At 40.3% G+C, this 15095-nt stretch overlaps 1 protein-coding gene across 1 annotated transcript in view; it reads left to right on the top strand.

The window, feature by feature from the left end:
* Window positions 1-15095, top strand: part of LOC139583760 (cadherin-18-like) — a 379939-nt gene that overhangs the window by 43378 nt on the left and 321466 nt on the right. The window contains exon 2 of the mRNA XM_071415200.1: window positions 8447-8540. The gene's annotated coding sequence lies outside the window, so the exon portion shown is untranslated. The remainder of the gene's footprint in view (window positions 1-8446; window positions 8541-15095) is intronic.

Below are 15095 nucleotides of genomic sequence, written 5' to 3'. Positions count from 1 at the left end.
ACTAGAGCTTATTGATTACTTTACATGTATAATGAATATACAGTACCAGTCAAAAGTTTGGACACACCTACTCATTCAAGGGTTTTTCTTTATTTTTACTAGTTTCTACATTGTAGAATAATAGTGAAGACAACAAAACTATGAAATAACACATATGGAATCATGTAGTAAACTAAAAAGTGTTAAAAAAATCTAAATATATTTTATATTTGAGATTCTTAAATGTAGCCACCCATTGCCTTGATGACAGCTATGCACACTATTGGCATTCTCTCAACCAGCTTCATGAGGTAGGCACATGGAATGTATTTCAATTCACAGGTGTGCCATGTTAATTTGTGGAATTTCTTTCCTTCTTAATGTGTTTAAGCCAATCAGTTGTGTTGTGACAAGGTAGGGTTGGTATACAGAAGATAGCCCTATTTGGTAAAAGACCAAGTCCATATTATGGCAAGAACAGCTCAAATATGCAAAGAGAAACAACAGTCCAACATTACTTTAAGACATGAAGGTCAGTCAATCCGGAACATTTCAAGAACTTTAAAAGTTTCTTCAAGTGCAGTTGCAAAAACCATCAAGTGCTATGATGAAACTGGCTCTCATGAGGACAGCCACAGGAAAGGAAGACCCAGAGTTACCTCTGCTGCAGAGGATAAGTTCATTAGAGTTAACCGCACCTCAGAAATTGCAGCCCAAATAAATGCTTCACAGAGTTCAAGTAACAGACATATCTCAACATCAACTGTTCAGAGGAGAATGTGTGAATCAGGCCTTCATGGTCGAATTGCTGGAAAGAAACCATTACTAAAGGACACCAATAATAAGAAGAGACTTGTTTGGGCCAAGAAAGAATAGCAATTGACATTAGACCAGTGGAAATATGTCCTTTGGTCTGATGAGTCCAAATTTGCGATTTTTGGTTTCAACCGCCGTGTCTTTGTGAGATGCAGAGTAGGTGAACGGATGATCTCTGCATGTGTGATTCCCACCGTGAAGCATGGAGGAGGAGGTGTGCTGGTGTGGGGGTGCTTTGCTGGTGACACTTTCTGTGATTTATTTAGAATTTAAGGCACACTTAACCATTATGGCAACACAGCATTCTGCAGCGATATGCCATCCCATCTGGTTTGTGCTCAGTGCGACTCGTTTGTTTCTCAACAAGACAATAACCCAACACACCTCCAGGCTGTGTAAGGGCTATTTGACCAAGAAGGAGAGTGATGGAGTGCATCAGATGACATAGCCTCCACAATCACCCACCTCAACCCAATTGAGATGGTTTGGGTTGAGTTGGACCGCAGAGTGAAGGAAAAGCAGCCAACAAGTGCTCAGCATATGTGGGAACTCCTTCAAGACTGTTGGAAAAGCATTCCAGGTGAAGCTGGCTGAGAGAATGCCAAAAGTGTGCAAAGCTGTCATCAAGGCAAAGCTTGGCTATTTTGAATAATCTAAAATCTAAAATTAATTTGGATTTGTTTAACACTTTTACTGAATGATTCCATATGTGTTATTTCATAGTTTTGATGTCTTCACTAGATTCTACAATGTAGAATATAGTATAAAGAAAGAAAAATCTTTGAATGAGTAGGTGTATCCAAACTTTTTACTGGTACTGTATACAGTATGTTGGGGTCAATGGTGGGTGGATATGAACTAGGAGTATGGAAAGTTACTTAGTGAGACAATGAGGGGGGTCAGGAAGTTTAAATTCGGTCAAACATTGTTAAATCTCATGGATCCTATGGACAGAGGCAAAGGGCAACACTCTGGTTTCAGTCACTGATAGGGTAGGACAGCCATGGATTAAGGAGGAGTGAGGAATTCGGCCCGAGGTCAGGTCAGATGAAGTGAGAAGGAACAATCCTATGACACACACACACATATACTTACATGCCCACAAAAGTTCTAACAGGAGGCGGGGCCATGTCTACACCAGTGAGAGGAACTAATTAAGTTCCTGACTAGCTACAGAGATGTGTTGGCTGTCTAGATGTGCAAGAAGGTGACTCCTAGTCGGAGGGTATACATATATGTGCTTGTGTAAACATGTCTTTGTCTTTGCAGCTGTTTGACTCAGTTGGTGAATAAACTTGGTTTGAGCTTTTACTAGTTGTCCGTGAGTTTAGTCTGTTAGTCAGAACCTACCAGTGATAACACAAATTGTCTTGTGTGTGAATACTTTAACGTTACAGACCAAACATAAAGCTTTGATCTGTGTAACTATCAAATGCTCCTTAAACTTTCATTAGATATAGTATACTTAAGATGTCCTTGGCTGATGCTCTCTTTCTAGCAATATCAACACTTTCAACTGGCAGCTGGCAAACAAACTGGAATTTACCATCCCTGTCTGAGCTGCAACTTTCTTTCTCTCTGTTTCACCGTTTAAAGTCAGTGACTGAATCCTTCGATGAGTCACGATTTTTTTCTAGAGTAATCTTTTGATATTCCCTGTTCTGCTTCCCTGCTCCGAGCCATGCCCCAATGTCAATGTCAGCCTAAAATATTGATATGGCAATGATCCCCAGCGTTGGCAAGCAGAGGAAGAGGACGTGTCGGAGGAGGAGTAGGAGGGGGAGAAGGGGAGAAAGCTAATGTAATTATTTTCTGTCCTCCCTCATCCCCTGCCTTGAACCAACTGCAGGAAGGAACACACCCAGACACACACACACCCACGCATCCCCACCCCCCCCACCAAACACACACACACTGCTGGAGGTCAAAACAAAATGGCGGAGCCAAAAAGCGAGATTACAGTGACGGAAAAGAATGGCACTGAGTTGAAAGAGCTATGGGGAGGAGAGAAGGAGAAGATGGATATGGTAAGTGACAGCCCGTCTCATGGGTAAAAGATAGCCACTGCCAAAGGAGAGAAGAAAGTAGCAGAGGTAGCCATAAACAAAAAGGTAGAAGAGGAAGGGGAAAAGAAAAGTGGAATATTGGAGACGAGGCAGGGAAGAAACATTATCAAATGCCAGGATGTTAATTAGGAAAATCATCACTTACTCATCATTACTTTAAGGGTTCTAGTTTATACACCTGTAGTTGATTAAACTGCCAAATCACAACATTAGTTTAGCCTTGGGCACAATTCTGTCTAGGAAAGCTGAACAGAGTACATATTCTATTTGAGGCTGGTACATTCTGTTCACATAGCATATTATACACAGACAGATACTATGGAAAATACTGCAATGATAAAATAATAGAATCCATTGAATTCTTGGTGGAAAACGCCTGAGAGTTTTTATAACAACCATAGCCTGCATACCCTTTAGAAAATGCTCAAAGTAAACTCAAGTGGTTATATTGGAGCCCCCTACATTCAATGAACATCCATTCTCATTGTAGAGTACAGGTTAAGAGAAGGTCAGGCCATCACTTATTGCTTGTCCTACGTGAGTAATATGGTTATTAATCCCACTTACATGACCCAGCAGTAATAGGAGCATTCAAATAGTACATTCTCCAAACAAATTAACCATACAGAAAGAGAGGGTTGGTAGTGTATGGTGTGGGAGTCTCTCAGTCCCTGTGTCTGTCCCAAATGGCATAATATTCCATTTACAGTGCACAACTTGTGAGCAGGGCCCATAGGAATTTGGACAGAAGCACCAAATAGGAAATAGAGTGGCATTTGGAATTGCGAATGATCTTAAAACAGCCCAGCCTTAATTAATCACCAAGTTTTTTCTCCATATCTACATTTTAATATAACAGATACCGCTCTTTAAGTGTTAACTGCTTTTGGTTGCTGCTATAAGCAGATAAGTATCTGCTGCCTGCCTACCGTGTGTTGTGTTCTCCCAAAGCAGACCTGACACAGCCTTCAATGCCATTATGCCATGTTAAACGAATGACCTAACACACAACCCCATGTAACCACCTGCATTAGTAGCCCAGTGCAGAGCCATACCAGACCTCTTACATCAGAAGCAGCAGCATGTGGCTGGCTATCATACTGTAGTCTAGAACTGTGTCCCAAATGGCACGCTTTTCCCTATATAGTGCATTACTTTTGACCAGGGCCCAGTAGTGCACTAAATAGAGAATATGGTGCCATTTGGGACACACACTAGATTATGGACCCATGTGCCCCTAGGGGACATGGAGACACTGATCATAACAGAGCAATAGAACATTAATTAATAGCATTGTAATAAAGTGTCATACCAATGCCATTATGCACGCACAGCAGGGACCCATTTCTTATTGCCCTATCTTGGCTAACCAGCAGCAAGTCAGTTCAGTGCTACAGTACAGTGGCGGGGCAGAGTGGGCAAGACAACTCATGAAACACACACATGCGCATGCACACACACACAGACATACACATATCAACGGGGCTGTAGTGGAGCGTGTCGAGAGCTTTAAGTTCCTCAGTGTCCAAATCACTAAGGACTTAAAATGGTCAACACAGCTCCTCTTCCTGCTCAGGAGGTTGAAAAGATTTGGTATGGGCCCTCAGATCATAGAAAAGATCTACAGCTGCATCATTGAGAGCATATTGACTGGCAGCATCACTGCTTGCTATGGCAAGTGCACCGCCCTCTATCACATGGTGCTACAGAGGGATATGTGGACAGCCCAGCCGCGCTCGCCGCCATCCAGAACCTGTATATCAGGCGGTGTGAAAGGAAGGGCTGGAAAATTGTTAAAGACCTCAGCCACCCAAGCCATAGACCTTTCTCTCTGTTTCCGCATGTCAAGCCGTACCGGAGCAACACGTCTTACACAAACAGGCTCCTGAACAGCTTCTATTCCCAAGTCACAAGACTGCTAAATAGCTAACAAAATGGCTGCACAGACTATCTGCATTGACCCTTTTATTGTATTTGTGTGCACTTTATGCACACTCACACTGACACTCCAACACACAAACACACGCACAGACACACATTCATACTGACTCTACACACAAGCACACACACTCACATACAATCATCATATATGCTGCTGCTACTTTGTTTATCATATCCTGATGCCTAGTAACCTTACCCCTATACACACTGTATCTACCCCTACCACTCCAGTATCCCTGCACATTGTAAATATGGTATCGGCACTGACCCTGTATGTAGCTTACTTACTTTCTCGTGTTCCTTTTTATTTCTATATCTCATGGGTTTTTTGTTCTACTTTATATGATAGATCTAATATGGAATACTGCATTGTTGGGAAAGAGCCTGCAAGAAAGGCATTTCACTGTACTTGTGCACGTGACAATAAAACTTGAAACACACACACACGCGGCTCGCAGGCACACTGTCTGTCAGGATCAACAACAAGGTTAACAGCCTTTTAGCGAGCGGCAGAGCCGGCAACGTTCTGACTCCGGGCCCTTTAAAACAGATCCCTCTTCCCCGGCTTGTGACCTTATCTTGTTTAATGAAATTGAGTAGTGAGCAAGTTTAACTTCTACCCACTGCTTAACAGAGTGTGTCTTCCGTCACACGCAGGATAATGCAAAATGTGAGAATCAGATCTCTGTCTACTCTTCCATAGTGTTCAATGATATGTCATGCCTGTACTCATGAACATGTAGCCATAACACAATCCAAGAACATATTGTATAAGAGAAGAACAATACTGAGATTATAGCACCTATTGAATCAGAACTGCATTTTGGGCCCTGGTTAATTCATTAAATATGGTGCCTTTTGGGATGCACGGTGTGTGATGCAGGTACAGTGTCTTGCCACTGCAAGAGTCTCTTGGCACTGCCAGTTTCCTCATCTCACTGGTGTGCAGCATTAGCCTTGAAAAGCAGCAAAAACATTTTGTATGTAATGTTGTTAAGACCCGAACGTCAGTCTGCCTGACAGCTGCATCCATCATTGTCAATGCAGACCTCAAGGTTCTGCCACATGATACACGAGGAATTTGAATGTCTCACTCAGGTGTCTCAAAACATTGTGGAGGGAGAGAGGAGGCAAAGCTAAGTGAAAGTGACAAGGCACACTACACCCTCCTCTTCTCCGTACTCCTCAGATATCTTTCTAACTGGCTGCGGATAGAGTCAGCCCTAACCGAATATTGTAGATATGCCACAACACTGTTTCAAACGCTTCATTGTTGATATCCAGAGTAAGAATTAAATAGTTGTTTTTACATTTACATTACATTTACATTACATTTAAGTCATTTAGCAGACGCTCTTATCCAGAGCGACTTACAAATTGGAAAGTTCATACATATTCATCCTGGTCCCCCCGTGGGGAATGAACCCACAACCCTGGCGTTGCAAGCGCCATGCTCTACCAACTGAGCCACACGGGACGACATTTCGTATTTACATTTCGTATTGACTTCAAATAAAACCAACATGGTACTTTTTGTGTCTTCTGCCACTTGTACAGACCATAACAAGCTCTGATATCTGAAAATATATTATTTTGTTTAGTTTCACATACACTGTGTGCTAATACTGTATATTTTGTGGCTTACAAGTCAAATGCCTGGATGAAGCCATAAGGAAGGTGTTTTCTGACTGAGTGATGTTGTCACGCCCTGATCTGTTTCACCTTTCTTTGTGATTGTCACCCGTTTTCCTCATTAGTCCCTGGGTACTTAGTCCTGTGTTCCCTGTTTGTCAAGTCAACCAGTGTGGTTTTCCCCATCTGTTACTTCTGTATAATATCCACTGCCAAATATTCATCTTGATTTTTACCCAAATTGAAAACACAGAAGAGAGGGACTTTTATATGGGCGTTCACCGGCCAATGAAGTGACTGCCAGTGGGAGGAAGGGTAGAGGACACAGTTAATCTACAAAGCGAAGAGTTTTTAATTAAACACATTTATGTAGTATGTTAAAAGTGACTCATAAGGGTATTTGTAGGCAAGTGTGTGTTTAAAGGCACGGAGCAGTAAAAAAAAACGATTTTCCTGTGTTCTATATATATATCAACACTACGAAGTTGGAATAATACTGTGAAATTGTGAAAATTACGATAGGCTTTTTAGGGTAAGAGCTGTTTAAAAATACCGCCTTCAATATCAGGTTGTTTTGGTTACGTGGAGTTTTGCCCTGCCTGGTTTAAATTAGTAAATAGACCAAAAAGAAAGAGTTCCAAACCTCTATGCCAATAACAGCTAGTTTTGTTTTTCCAGTAGAATAGTTGCTTGAGAAATTGCTCTTTGCTTTTAGACCATTTTCATTCAAAACAATCACGGTATATTGAGATATTAAGATATAAATGGTTGCATTGGACCTTTAAGTCTTTGGCTGCATGATTCATGCATGTACAGTAAAAGGATTGTACATTTTACATGGGATTATGTACAGTAAAGTGTTGTACATACTACATGGGAATTCACAAAATCAATGAACTTACTGCAAGGTTGCTTTTACCAGGATATGTCCTGAGCAATATAGGTATTTTTAGATTTCCTATTCCTATATTTAACCCTACATATACTGTACAGTAGAATAATGCAGTCCAATAAAGGAGTGATCATTTACACTGTGTCACGCCCTGACCTGAGATATCTCTGTTTTCTTTATATTTTGGTTAGGTCAGGGTGTGACTAGGGTGGGTACGTTAGTTTTTGTATTGTCTAGTTTTTTTTGTATGTCTAGGGTTTTTGTAGGTCTAGGTGATTTGTATGTGTATGGTGGCTTGATATGGTTCCCAATCAGAGACAGCTGTTTATCGTTGTCTCTGATTGGGGATCATATTTAGGTAGCCATTTTCCCTTTGGTGTTTGTGGGTTGTTGTTCTATGTTTAGTTGCCTGTATTGCACTACTCATATTAGCGTCACAGTTTGTTCAGTGTTCATTCTTAAATAAAGAAGAATGTACGCATACCACACTGCACCTTGGTCTCCTCCTTACAACGGCCGTGACACACTGTTTGAGCTATAGAATATGGAATTGGCTTCCTTGTACAGTATCCATTAGGGGTATGTTTGATTAGTTTTAATTTAATCAGGTTACTTTAGAGTAGAGCATTTGTGAAAAAGTTATTTAACCAGAGCGATGTAAATATGTGTGGGCTGAGAAACGGAAAGTTTGAATGACTTCTAATTCTGCCAGATGTCTGTTTCATAAATATAATGAGATGCAAATTGATGTTGTCACAAATAATCAACTGTGGCAGTGTACTGCTTTTACCTCCATATGTTTTGAGAACGGAAGACTTGTGCTGAGTTCTGAAAAACCTTTAGGTAGCTTCTAGCTTCTATTATTGTAATCGCTGACAACTTGTCAAAACAAGTTTTTATTATTTTGTTTTATTAAACATTCCACCATAATAAAGCATTTTAAAAACAATATGAAGAATGCATTGATCCTCCTTGTGTTTTAAGCTTGTACCTTGTTGTTGTTGTTGTGGAATGGGTTGTGTTGTGGCAATGTGTCTCACGATGGTACTCTACTGCATTATAGATGGTTTCAAATGTCAAAACCAAACCAAATGCTATTCTCTGTTCTTTTCTCTTCCAGAGCATAGGAGATGGAAGAGGACTGACCGTGGGAGACCAAGGGCAGACGCCTCCATTGATCTATGTGAGGAGGGTCTACGGTGCCAAACAACAAGGTGAGCTGTCTAATAAATGACAAGCACACAGATGGGGACTGTTTGTGCACGCCACAAGTGTAGCCTACAGTGCACAAAGCTGATTTATTTTGTCTGGTCTCTGCTCTGTTCACATAGTTTGGATAAAAGGGATGGTGTGTGTGAGTGCGTGCATATCTGTCTGTCTGTCTGTGTCTGTGTGTGGTTAAGTTGGAGGGGTCATGTCTCACAGTGTGAGTGACATGGTCTGACAACCAAAACTGAGCACCTTCTTTCCATGCAAACAAATCCACCCTGTATACTGTAGGTGCGTGTGGCTGAAGACTGAATTATTGACGCGTGAGCATTGATTTCATGAATTAGCAAACAATGGCAAGACCTTGGAGGTGAAAGCAGTGTAGGGTGTGATGTAGTTTGTTTGGTGTAGATAACTGTTCCATTGTGTGTAGAAGAACCCGAATCCCATTGAGTTCTCAGGGATGCAGAAAATGACTAAATGTGTAACCAATTTTCTTCCTGCTTGTACAGGAATTGCAAGGCCAACAAAACACAAAGACAGTTGATGATCCTTAACCGTGTGATACTGACTCTGAGTCTCATGAATAGATCAAAGGGGAAATTGGTGTGCTACACTGTATTTCTGTGTTGTGGAAAAGTTAGGCTCAAATGGCACCCTTTTCCTATGTAGTGCACTATATAGGGAATAGGGTGTCATTTGGGGTGCTACGTTTTGTTCCTCTAGTCTAGATGCTAGGGACATACCCTAAGCAAAAATGCTGAGCCAATAGCTGTCTTGGAGTAGAAATGAGTGATCAAGCATAGTTTTGCAAACTAATCGAAATTGCACACAATAAAGCTAATTTTAGAAGCTCTATTTAGAAGTAATGCCTGGCAAATACAAACAGGCCAGGGGCACCTGTGGTTTTAAGTGGCCAAATGTGCAGTCTCGGTTTATTCAATTTTGCAAGTCACTTAATTTAATGTAGCTCTCATTTGATAGGGTTGTATGGGGATAGAGGAGTGTTCTGTAACATTTGCATAGCAAACTTTACATAGCAGGTTGTCATAGCAATTATAAAACCACATAAATGCAAAAGAACAGTCTGTTCACGTTTAGTTGTGTTGTTGCAGACAACACAGTAGTTATTTATTCAACGCAGGGTTTGTAAATGGCTCTCCTCTTTGGATGAATGTGGCATTTTGCCGCCATCTGATTGTGTCAAACATCAAAGGGCTGAGTGATTGGTGATAGGCTATAGAACGTTGTAAAACAGACAAAGATATATCAAAGCCTTAAATTATCGCACTGATTCAGAATCAGTGCTTTACAGCGTACATGCGATTGAGATCAGTCAACCGGTTAAAATGCATAATTAGAATCGGAATCAGAATCACCTTTATTTGCTAAATACATTTACATGTACAGGGATTTGTGAAACGGTGCTGCCACAATAAACAGAACATACAGACATTAAACAGGTTATACAGACCACATATGTAGAAGCAGAGTTTACACCAATGTGGTATGCACATTATGTACACTAAGCTAAGAACTACAGGCTACACTACATGATACATTCTGTATGTAGAGATGTATAAATAAAAACAATCAGTGATGTAGTGGTAGAAAATAAGGTGGGTAAAAGCTGATAGGTTGTGGCAAATTAAGTAATACTTCCTATATGTTCAATACATTTACGTGTTCAAGGTGTTTAAGTGTGTGTACCCTCCAGTACTCCACTGCTTGACATGTGTGATCATACCCAGTTAGGGTGCGAATAAAATAAAAAAATATTATTATCTAGAAGTTTATTTATGTTCACAAGAGGAGAAAGTGAGATGACTGAGGACATAGTCACAATCAATGCTAAAAAAGGCAAGAAACCGATAACTCGAATATGCATTACCTTAGACCACTGCGCTACTCACACCTACTCATTCCAGGATTTTCCTTTATGTGTACTCCAATATACAGCTACTACGTTGAACTGAGAAATCAACTTTACGGCTGTTAAGTTTGACTACAACAGATGGTAGCATTGTTCATTCATCCTCATGTAGGTATTTATTTATCGGCAAAGACGAAAGAAAGTCAGGCTGCGACTCACGAATTCCTTTGATTCATAAAGGATGAATGTGTATAGTACACCATACATTTGAAGGGAATTGTGTTGTGTCCATGCCAAACAGGGCTGAACTGCACCACTCCTCGAATAAGACAACGTGGCTAAATCAATCATCTCTTTGGAAACACTGAATGGTAGTATTTTTTTGTTACTTTTTCCAGGATACTATGATGACTTGCTGTGTCATAGCCCTATTTTTTTTACCCCTTTTTCTCCCCAATTTCATCATATCCAATTGGTAGTTACAGTCTTGTCCCATCGCTGCAACTCCCGCACGGACTCGGGAGAGACGAAAGGTCAAGAGCCGTGCGTCCTCCGAAACACAACCCAGCCAAGCCGCACTGCTTCTTGACACAACGCCAGCTTAACCCAGAAGCCAGCCACACCAATATGTCGGAGGAAACACTGTACACCTGGCAACCATGTCAGCATGCATTACGCCCAGCCAACCACAAGAGTCGCTAGTGCACAATGGAACAGGAACATCCCTGCCAGCCAACCCTCCCCTAAACCGGACGACGCTGGGCAGATTGTTCGCCTTAGACCACTGCGCTACTCGGGAGGTCGTCATAGCCTTTTCTACCAAGACCATTCATCTTCAAAGGGTGTGAAGCAGAGGAGGCTGGTGGAAGGAGCTATAGGAGAACAGGCTCATTGTAATGGCTGGAATGGAATAAATGACACGATATCAAACACATCAAACATATGATATGTTTGGACACACCTACTCATTCCAGGATTTTTCTTTATTTTTACAATTTTCTACATTGTAGAATCTAGTGAAGACATCAAAACTATGAAATAACACATATGGAATCATATAGTAACCAAAAAAGTGTTAAACAAATTAAAATATAGTTTAGTTTCTTCAAAGTAGCCACTCTTTGCCTTGATGACAGCTTTGCACACGCTTGGCATTCTCTCAACCAGCTTCACCTGGAATGCTTTTCCAACAGTCTTAAAGGAGTTCCCACATATGCTGAGCACTTGTTGGCTGCTTTTACTTCACTCTGCGGTCCAACTCATCCCAAACTATCTCAATTGGGTGGAGGTCGGGTGATTGTGGAGGCCAGGTCATCTGATACAGCACTCCATCACTCTCCTTCTTGGTCAAATAGCCCTTACACAGCCTGGAGATGTGTTGGGTCATTGTTCTGTTGAAAAACAAATAATAGTCCCACTGAGCACAAACCAGATGGGATGGCGTATTGCTGCAGAATGATGTGCAAATTTGGACTCATCAGACCAAAGGACAGATTTCCACCGGTCTAATGTCCATTGCTCGTGTTTCTTGGCCCAAGCAAGTATCTTCTTATTATTGGTGTCCTTTAGTAGTGGTTTCTGTGCAGCAATTTGACCACGAAGGCCTGATTCCCGCAGTCTCCTCTGAACAGATTATGTTGAGATGTGTCTGTTACCAGAACTCTGAAGCATTTATTTGAGCTGCAATTTCTGAGGCTGGTAACTCTAATGAACATATCCTCTGCAGCAGAGGTAACTCTGGGTGTTCCTTTCCTGTGGTGGTCCTCATGAGAGCCAGTTTCATCATAGCGCTTTATGGTTTTTGCAACTGCACTTGAAGAAACTTTGAAAGTTCTTGAAATGTTCCGGATTGACTGACCTTCATGTCTTAAAATAATGAAAGACTGTCTTTTCTCTTTCCATATTTGATTTTTTCTTGCCATAATATGGATGTAGTCATTTACTAAATAGGGCTATCTTCTGTATACCACCATACCATACGTCACAACACAACTGATTGGCTCAAACACATGAAGAAGGAAAGAAATTCCACAAATACATTTTTAACAAGGCACACCTGTGAATTGAAATGCATTCCAGGTGACTACCTCATGAAGCTGGTTGAGAGAATGCCAAGAGTGTGCATAGCTGTCATCAAGGCAAAGGGTAGCTACATTGAAGAATCTCAAATATAAAATATATTTGGATTTGTTTAATACTTTTTTGTTGACTACATGAAGTGTTATTTCATAATTTTGGTTTCTTCACTATTATTCTACATAGAAAACAATAAAAATAAAGAAAAACCTAGGAATGAGTAGGTGTGTCCAAACGTTTGACTGGTAAGAGCTAGAATTATCACTTTTGCAACAAACTGTCAAAATTGTCAAAATTAAGACCAGAATTGGCGTGTTTCACTCTAACTAAGCCTAAAACATTGTGTTTTGATGAAAAAATTATTGTTTCATGAAATGTGCTCTTTAATTTCCTAAATTAAGTTTGCAATGCATTTATGTGCTTGTATGCATGCCTGTTTTTCTTCAGGCAGAATTCTGTAAGTGTTTTGTTTGTTCTTCTGAGAACTGTGTGTGTGTGCATGCGAGCATGCATTAGTGCGTGCAGCTGTATTTTCTATGGATCCATTTCTGTGATTGTGTAGAGAGCGTAAAGACAAGATCTGCGTCCCCCTGCATCCCTGGCACCCTATTTATTTCCTATATAGGGGACTACTTTTGACAACCAGAAACCTTGTCAAAAGTAGAAAAATATATAGGAAAAGTGCCATTTGTGTTGCAAACCCACACTTCATCAGACAGCTTTCTCCTCAAGGACCTAGTGTTCTTCCCTGAGGTCAGATTCATATTGAATTAAATCAAGTGGAATAGAGAACTGGGAAACCTAATGGGAAATATAGTCACTGACAGGCAGAAATGCACGGTCATCATATCAGTCAAAACACATTACAGACTCGCTGGGAGCCTAAATCTCTTTCAATGAACTCAAAAGGGCATGGGATAGCATGAATAAAGGCAAATCACCTAGATTGGATGATATTCCCCCTGAAATCTTTTGAACATTTTGGAATAAATTAGATCCACTATTGCTTGAAATTATTAACACAGCCATTCACAAAGGTTAATTTATATGAATACAGCACTAATTTTGCTTTTATTAAAAAAAAGATAAGGATGCCACCCAGAGTTCTCACTATTTCCCCCTATCTTTGATAAACACAGATATTAAACAATTTTCAAAATGTTGTCATCCCATTTCGACACTTACTTAACAAATTGGTCCACATGGACCAAAGCAGGTTTGTTTAAAGACTTTACCCTCGGATAATCTCCGTCGACTATTATATACAGTATCTTAAATGCTTCATCAGAAACAACAGCTCCCTGGGCTGTTTATCCTCTTGATGCAGAAAAAGCTTTTGATAGATAAACGGTCACATCTCTGGTCTGTTTTGGAACATATGGGATTAGGCTCCAATTCATTAATATCATTAAAATGCAATGTGCGGCCATAGTTATAACCTGCAATATCTGCTCTGCTCCGTTCAGAATCACGAGAGCAGCACACAAGGTGATCGGATTTCTCCTTCGCTATTTTTATTATCCATGGAACCCCTATCCCTGGCAATTCGTCAATCGAAGGAAATAACACCAACTTCTCTATAATCTACTGATCACTTCATCTCATTACACGCAGACAATATTTTACTATATCCAGAACATGTATATCAATCTCTCCCAAACGCATTGACGATCATAGATAAATTCAGCTTCACATCAAGTTATAAAATTAATCTATCCAAATCAGCCCTACTGCCTATGAAAACGCTGATTGATGACTCCACCTCTACTTATGGACTCCCAATCATTTCCCATTTAAAATATTTGAGAGTAGATATATTTCCATCTTCAGATAAAACCACTGCCAGAAACTTTTACAGAATGATCAAATCTGACCCCAGTAGATGGACTAACATCCCTGTTGCTTTAATTGGCAGATTATCTATTGTCACAATTAATAAACACAGCAAAAAAGAAACGTCCTCTCTCTGTCAACTGCGTTTATTTTCAGCAAACTTAATATGTGTAAATATTTGTATGAATATAACAAGATTCAACAACTGAGACCATAAACTGAACAAGTTCCACAGACATGTGACTAACAGAAATTGAATAATGTGTCCCTGAACAAAGGGGGGGGGGGTCAAAATAAAAAGTAACCGTCATTAAGTACTGCAGTGCATCTCCTCCTCATGGACTGCACCAGATTTGCCAGTTCTTGCTGTGAGATGTTACCCCACTCTTCCACCAAGGCACCTGCTTGGGGGAACGGTATGGGAGGTTGGGTGTGGAGGATCACTTCTTTGTGTATATTTTCCTTGTATATTGTACCTGTAACACCCAACAAAAAAATACAAAATGAATACAAATGTGGTCACAAAACAATAAAAAATACACTACAGACACACCTGCCTGACTGTACATTAATGCTTGCTATCACTCTTTCTTTCTTTATTGTAGACATAATAATAATTTATATTAAAATATGATCCTTATAAATAACATTCTGATTCATAAAATTCTTTCATTATTGGCAAGTAAGGACTATATCAAAAAGGAAAATGGAAGATTGCTTATGGCTGTACATCGATTCTCATGGAGGTGGTAATGCCATTGCATGTTTATGACATTGT

The sequence above is a fragment of the Salvelinus alpinus genome, chromosome 8 (genome assembly GCF_045679555.1).
Source record: "Salvelinus alpinus chromosome 8, SLU_Salpinus.1, whole genome shotgun sequence".
In the NCBI taxonomy this organism is placed as follows: Eukaryota; Metazoa; Chordata; class Actinopteri; order Salmoniformes; family Salmonidae; genus Salvelinus; species Salvelinus alpinus.
Note: the sequence above shows the minus strand (reverse complement) of the source record. Positions and strands in the feature narration are given on the sequence as shown.